The 7,472-nt window shown below is 36.0% G+C and overlaps 1 pseudogene; it reads right to left on the bottom strand.

Moving 5' to 3' along the window:
• Nucleotides 1-4,338: 4,338 nt before the first annotated feature.
• On the bottom strand, nucleotides 4,339-5,330 carry LOC134247945 (uncharacterized; annotated as a pseudogene).
• Between the last annotated feature and the right edge of the window lie 2,142 nt (nucleotides 5,331-7,472).

The following is a 7,472-nucleotide window of genomic DNA, read 5'->3' as shown; positions in this document are numbered from 1 at the left end:
AATGTCTAGCTTTCTTTCCATAAACGAAAGACTGAACAAAATAATAATTTCATAGGAAGATAGTATTCAGGAACAATTTCATATATTAAAAAAATGAATTTAACCATTCTGTGTTTTTATTTGTATATAACTGTGTGTCGCTGGATTACCCGCCGCTTATTCCCGGTGACCACTAAAATTGCCCCGCGTTATCGAGGAAGGCGCGTTATATAATTGTAAACAAACAAGGTGAATGAAGAAGGCGTGCGCTGGAAGGCTGTGAATAGTATACACTTAATGTTTTATTTTCTCATTATATTGTTTGTTTTTGTGTAATAAGAAGCAATCTTAGATAATCTTTCTTCCCTTATTAGTAGACTTGGTTTATACAATTAAAAAAATGAAATAATAGAGAAAGTTGTCAGTAAATAAGCATGACAATTTGGGGGGAAAAGCACAAAACACTTGAAAAACTTTAAAGAATATTAGCATCCAATGTAGCCATGTTTTTTATTTAAAGTAAGTTTGTTTTATATAAACAACTTTTTTCAGTTATTTCCCTTAGTAAAATTTCATCCCGATAGGGGTCGCAGAAAGCAGCCGCCATTGCATCCGTGACGTTACATTGTTGTCATAAACAAACTCCGTAGCAACAACACACGGATAAAACTACGTACTGTTCAACCGTAAATATTAGCGCACAAACAACATTTAATATATGAAAAGCTTGTAAATTCTTTCGTTTACCTTAAATATGAATCAATATCAATGTAAAAACTGCAAGGATCGAATTATTTCCTCGCCAAAAGATGTCAAACCACCAACAGAATTAGTACCATATGCGGCAGTGGCCCCAAGTCGAGTATGGCGAATATATTTACAATTATTTAATATTGAGTAAGGCGTGTGATGGCCAAGGGATGAAAAACTACAAATCTTTGGACAGTTTCAATTATTTTAAAAGTGGTTCCGTGGGGGAAAATTCTATGTTTTGTTATTAACAATACAACAGTTGTTTTAAAATCTGAAGTACGCCCCTCACAAAAAGTCAATTCGGAGTTTCATAATGCATGGATTATATGTGACATGGTTGGCACGATTTTTAGTGCTGGTTGTTCGTGCATGGCATGGAACAGTAAAACGTGTAGTCATGTCGGCGCTGTGTTATGGAAAATTGAATATGCTGTGAGGTCAGGGCTAACAGGCAAATCCTGTACCGATGAACAAATGCAATGGAACAAGGACTCGACGAGAAACCTAGAACCTGGTATTCTTGAGGAGATGGATTTTAAAAAACCTAAATACAACAGTAGTGAAGTTAACAATAATGATGAAAAACCACAAAACACAAAATCAGTATTCCCCATATTTGTATCCCATCAATCTTTTAAATATTTTGTACAAAATAGTGAACTTCAGGAATTGTTCTCAGTAGAAAATTCTCTTTTAAGGTTTTCAATCCCTAATGGTACCAAATTCTGTACCCTTAAATGTCCGTCAAGACACAATACTCTGATATTATATTAAAGCATTTTATAGTGTAAAAGGATTGCCCACGAGAAATTTTCAAAAAGTTCATTAATTAAGCAGTAGTTAATTAGCAAAGATTGCATTGAAGTCTATGGGGAAAAGCGTTTTTTCAAAATAAAAATTCAAATAATTTGAATATCAATAAATCCTGTGGTGGAAAGATGCATTGAAATATTATAAATAAAATGATAATTGAAATCAATTTTTTTACCAGCTAAATTTTTTTTATTGATTTTTTTTTATTAATTAAAAAAGGGGAGATAACTCTTACCAAAATTAAACGTCATGAATTTGGACACATCCCACTAAACCTACTTGTTGTAATAAATGGGAAGTATGTCTAAATAAACTGAGTATTCAATGCCTACATATCTGTTATGTCTTCAATTTCATTGAATTTCTTCCTATTAGGGATTGAAGACCTTAAATACATCTGTGCAAGCTAAAGTTGATACTCTTCAATTCAAACCTTCATCTGAGCCTCATACTGAACACTCTGCAGAACTAACGTGTAAAAAGTGTTGTCAATTTTATAATAAGTTCATCAAACTTACTGATTCTCAAATCAAGTCCTTATCTTATAAAACTGTTTCACAAAGTCAATCAGAACTGTGGCATAACAGTAGAAAAATTAGAATAACAGGCAGCACTGCTCACAAGGTTCCAATCCGTGACACTACAAATAGTGATAACTTCATTAGAGAGCATTTATATCCATCCTTTAAAGGCAATAAATTCACAAGACATGGACAGATTGGTGAAAATCTTGCAAAACAACAATTGCGTTTGGCTGGAATACAAATAGAAGATTCAGGGACCATCGTTTCAGGTGAAGAGCCCTGGCTCAGTGTTTCCCCGACGGAATAATAACTGATGACGATGGCACACAATGTCTTTTAGAAGTAAAATGCCCAATACTAAAAAATGACCAGACCCTTGACAGTTTATTTACAGCTGGTAAATATGATGTTGTAAAATCATTGCAAAATGATTCTTTGTCCCTAAAGCAGAGCAGTTCACGAGGATATTTTCTTCAGATACAATTGACTTTGCATGTTACACATTTAGAATTGTGCAAACTTGTTATATGGTCAGCTAATGAATACAAGATTGTTAATGTTCAATATAACCAACAGTTCTGTCAATCATCAATTTCAAGATTACGTTTATTTTACTTCAACAAACTTTTACCCAGAGTAGTTGATGACTTTGAATCTGGAAGATTAAAGATTAGTAGAAAATATGAAAAATTTTCAAACTGATGCAAATTAAACTTGTTTCTGAAATAAAAGTCAAATACCTTTTCATTCTGGGGTAATCATTTATTACTTAATATAATATGTAAACAATTTTTTTAAAGTTAGGTGCCACATAAAAAATCAATGTCTGAAAAAAAGAGTAAATTCAAATTGTTAGTAGATGGTTGGAGGTCAAGAAGCTTAAACAGTATTTATTGACCAACATGCAAAGACTAAATAAGTGACTTGAATGTACATAACTTCCCGTACGAAAGTTCGAGGCGGAATAGGCACGGCTTGGGCACGGCTAAGACACGGAAACCGCACGGGTTTCTAAAAAGCCGCACGGGTTCTGCATGTCCAAGACACGGACACGGCTTCCGTGTCTGAAAGTGAGGAATCCTCGCTTACAAAAACCCGTGCGGAGGCACGGAATCCGTGTCCCAGGGAGACGGTTTTTAGCTCAGGCGGATTTTGCTTCAAACTATTTATTTATATCACAGCTTTTTACTGAGCATGCTCAATCATAACTTCCTTTATTTGAATATTAAATTCAGGGATTCATGGTCATGTCAGCTAAGTCAATGTGTCTGTTTGCTCTATTTAAAGGATATTTAAGTAATAGATGTCAGTTGGAATTGTATTTATGTCAGTCTGGGATAATTTCTTCACTTTTGAACTAAATGCAGTAAGTGTTATCTAGAATAAATAAGTGAAGTGAATTTTTTAATTTTCTTCCTGTATTGCAATGTTGACAATGAACATGACGAAATAGTTTAGGCTTATTTGAATGACTTTAATTGGACTTTCACTAATCCTTTATAGTATATTTTTAATGTGACATCACTGTGCTATATAGAATGAAAATTTTATTTAAACTAAATTCTTTCTCAGATTGTGCAAACTTACCTACTAGACTTAAATTACAATTGAATATTGTACACTCAATTTATCATTAAAATATTAATTAAAATTAATCTTTAACAGAAAGTAAATGTACATATTCATATAAGATTTTTAACTTTTGAAATTCTAAAACTTAGAGCATAAATGTAAAGCAATGTGAAGTAAGTTTGGTTTCAGTCACCATTTTGGCATTCACAGTTACATCAGGAGATTCTCTGAAGGCCATGACCTAGATCTAGACAAATGCACAGATCCCGTGACTCCTTATATGGTATATGGCACGGCTTTTTTGGCACGGGTTTAAAAAAAACCGTGTCTCCATATATGGAAAAGGACACGGGTTTCAGACACGGGTTTACAGAATCCGTGAGTCCATATATGGAAACAAGCACGGCTTTCCTACACGGGTTTTGTAAAACCGTGTGCTCTCATTTAAATAATTCGGCCAATATCCCGTGTCGTGTCCGTGCCTCGACCACTTTTAGGCACGGCTTTCCATACATGCTTTACATAGGAGCACGGAATGTTAAAGCACGGGTTTCAGGAAACGGAATCCGTGCCTGAGCCGTGTCTAAGCCGCCCGGACTGTTTCGTACGGGTTTACATTAATGGAGTTCCAAATGTATTTTTTTTAAATGAACAAAAGAAATTTGTTACTTTTCCGTGTAAAAAAAATCAACTACGATCAAAATTGAATTAACATATTCAAATCTTGGCAAACTATTGATTGAAAATTAATTGACTTTAGATTTCTTGTCAGACATAAAACTTTTTGGACTTACTCTCATGTAAACCTCCATAATGTTATGCCAAGCACAGTATCTTTTTTAACACAAATATTTTAATAACATGAAAACATTATGTTATTATAAAGTTGTAACCTGCTGATGCAAAGATAACCAAATTGACAGGTATAAACTGATTACACAATTTACTCATCATCATCTTTGATAAGGTCAGATCTTAAGTTAACCAATGCAGCACAAACAATCAAGTATTTACTAAGTTTCTTCACCGAGGTAACTGGAACAATCTGACTCAATATGCGGAACACCTTTAATCGTCTAATAGCCCGTTCCACGTGAATCCGTACCGTAGCAATTCTTCTGGTCTCTGTAACATCCTCTTCTGAAAGTTGGTCTTTACCTTTTGTAAAGGCTGGAATGTTAAGTTTTACTTTTAGAGGAAAGAGTAGGTCATCAATGGTAAATCCCCGATCAGCCATGATTTCATCCCCAGGAAGAAGGTAATTTAAAATCCAGATTCTTCCACTATTGCTTTATCACTAGACCTTCCTCCAAAGCCCTTAGATATGAACATAATCTGACCATGTGGTGCAATACCAACCAAATACTTCCCTGTGTTGTTTGACTTGTAGTGACTATATGTTTCTCCTCTGGTCTTCAAGTTTTTTGCTCGTTGAATAAAAGTTTCTGCACAATCAATGATGACTGTAGTTTTGGGAAAGTTCTCACGAAATGACTTTGGCATGGTTGCCCTAATTCACGTGGAAGCCAAACTATTAAGTTTTTAGTTTTGAAGCCATAAAAGAGAGTTTTGATTAAAAATGTTGCACGCATGAGACTCTGATATACCAAATCTGTTGGCAATATCTGCAAACAGTAAATTAAGCCTTAATTTAATAAGAACTAGTAAGACTTGATCTGACACAGGCATAGTAAATGTCAGTGGATTTAAACTTTCCATAACACGCAAAAGAGTTTAAAAGTCTTCAAAGGCAGTCCTGTGTAGAGCAAGGCTAAGGAGTTAGTTGTTATGTCAGCAGCACTGAGACGTACGTGTAGAGTGCTGCAGTTTACACCTTTTTCCTCCATCTTGATGACTGTTGTTTGTGTACCTGAACTCCTAGATCCTGCAAGGAATGGTCTTGCGTATTCATGTTCACACAATTGAGGATGTCCACTTTTGCCCACAGTCCTGCTCTTGTGATGCTCGTCTGCATGGAAGAAGATGTCATGTTTGGTTCAGTCTGGGAAAGGTGAGGGTTTCCACTTCGTCTGTAGCAGTAGCAGCCAGTTTTTTTTATAACTTCTGTCCTGCAAAAAATATTAACAGTATAATATAAATTGACAAACATAAAGGCAAAATCATAAATTTCAAGTTCTATTAATAGATAAACAAATTGTAACGATACAGGAATATATTAATTGTATTGATCCTGTGTTTCAACAGTAGGCATATCATATCATCTATTCAGAAAAAGATAGCGGAAGTGGTATTTTCCATTTACAATGAAACACTTAAATAAAAGAATATACAATAAATTGGTATTATTCATATAAAGTTAAACATTCATTATGTCATTTTACAAAACAATTTTCTACTTTCAATTGTTTATCTAACTGTCCTGTGATCCTCAGTTATATTGTGTCGCAGTAACCTTTCATACAAACTAATTTAGATTTGGAAGTGGGGAGGGGAACTAATCTGTTGCTGTCAGGTATCTCTCAAAATAATATCTAATTTTCTGAAATAGTTACCCGTGTGGCGCAGTGGTTAGAGTGTCTGCTCTAGAGTCGATTCAAGTAAGGAGTTTATCCTTACGTCACGGGTTTGAATCCCACTATGGGTCGTGGAGACCAATCCTTTGGATGAGACTGTATAAACCGAGGCCCGATGCCTCAGTAGGTGCTGGCACGAAAAAGATTCCACCCTGCTTAATGGCCCTAAGTGCCGAGCAAAGGACAAAATTTGTAGTCCTCCACCGGCAAGTGGTGGCGTTCCATATAAGTGAAAAATTCTCTCATGGGACGTTTAACAACATACAATCAATCAATCAATTTTCTGAAATTATTTTAAATGGCAGCACTACAAAATATATATTTATCTCTGCTCTTTCATTTTTTGGATTCAAACATACCCATCTGTCTTTATACCCGCACTTTCTAAAGAAAGTTCGGGTATTGTTGTTACTCATGTCCGTCCATCCGTCCGTCCGTCTGTCACACTTTTCTTCCCTAAACTCCTCTTACATTTTACACAGTAGGCTAATCATCTTTTGGGAGATGGTTGGGGGTGTCATGTAGATGTGCAGTAAGGTTTCGAAATTTTGATTTTGCCCCGGGGGGTCAAATGGGGGTGAAAAAATGACGTTTTTTATGCAAAAAGCCCCGTCTTCCCTGAACTCCTCTTACATTTTACACAGTAGGCTACTCATTTTTGGGAGATGGTTGGGGTTGTCATGTAGATGTGCAGTAAGGTTTCGGAATTTTGATTTTGCCCCGGGGGGTCAAATGGGGGTCGAAAATGACGTTTTTATGCAAAAAGCCCCGTCTTCCCTGAACTCCTCTTACATTTTACACAGTAGGCTACTCATCTTTTGGGAGATGGTTGGGGGTGTCATGTAGATGTGCAGTAGGGTTTCAGAATTTTGATTTTGCCCCGGGGGGTCAAATGGGGGTCGAAAAATGACGTTTTTTATGCAAAAAGCCCCGTCTTCCCTGAACTCCTCTTACATTTTACACAGTAGGCTACTCATCTTTTGGGAGATGGTTGGGGGTGTCATGTAGATGTGCAGTAAGGTTTTGGAATTTTGATTTTGCCCTGGGGGATCAAATGGGGGTGAAAAATGACCTTTTTTTTTGCAAAAAGCCCTGTCTTCCCTGAACTCCTCTTACATTTTACACAGTAGGCTAATCATCTTTTGGGAGATGGTTGGGGGTGTCATGTAGATGTGCAGTAAGGTTTCAGAATTTTGATTTTGCCCCCGGGGGTCAAATGGGTCCAAAATGACGTTTTTTGTGCAAAAAGTCCCGTCTTCCCTGAACTCCTTCTACATTTTATTCAACAGCCAAATCA

The sequence above is a fragment of the Saccostrea cucullata genome, unplaced genomic scaffold, assembly GCF_032062105.1.
Source record: "Saccostrea cucullata isolate Sc308-1 unplaced genomic scaffold, CSIRO_AGI_Scuc_v1 ctg20302, whole genome shotgun sequence".
Lineage (NCBI taxonomy): Eukaryota > Metazoa > Mollusca > Bivalvia > Ostreida > Ostreidae > Saccostrea > Saccostrea cuccullata.
This window is presented reverse-complemented; position numbering and strand designations above follow the sequence as displayed.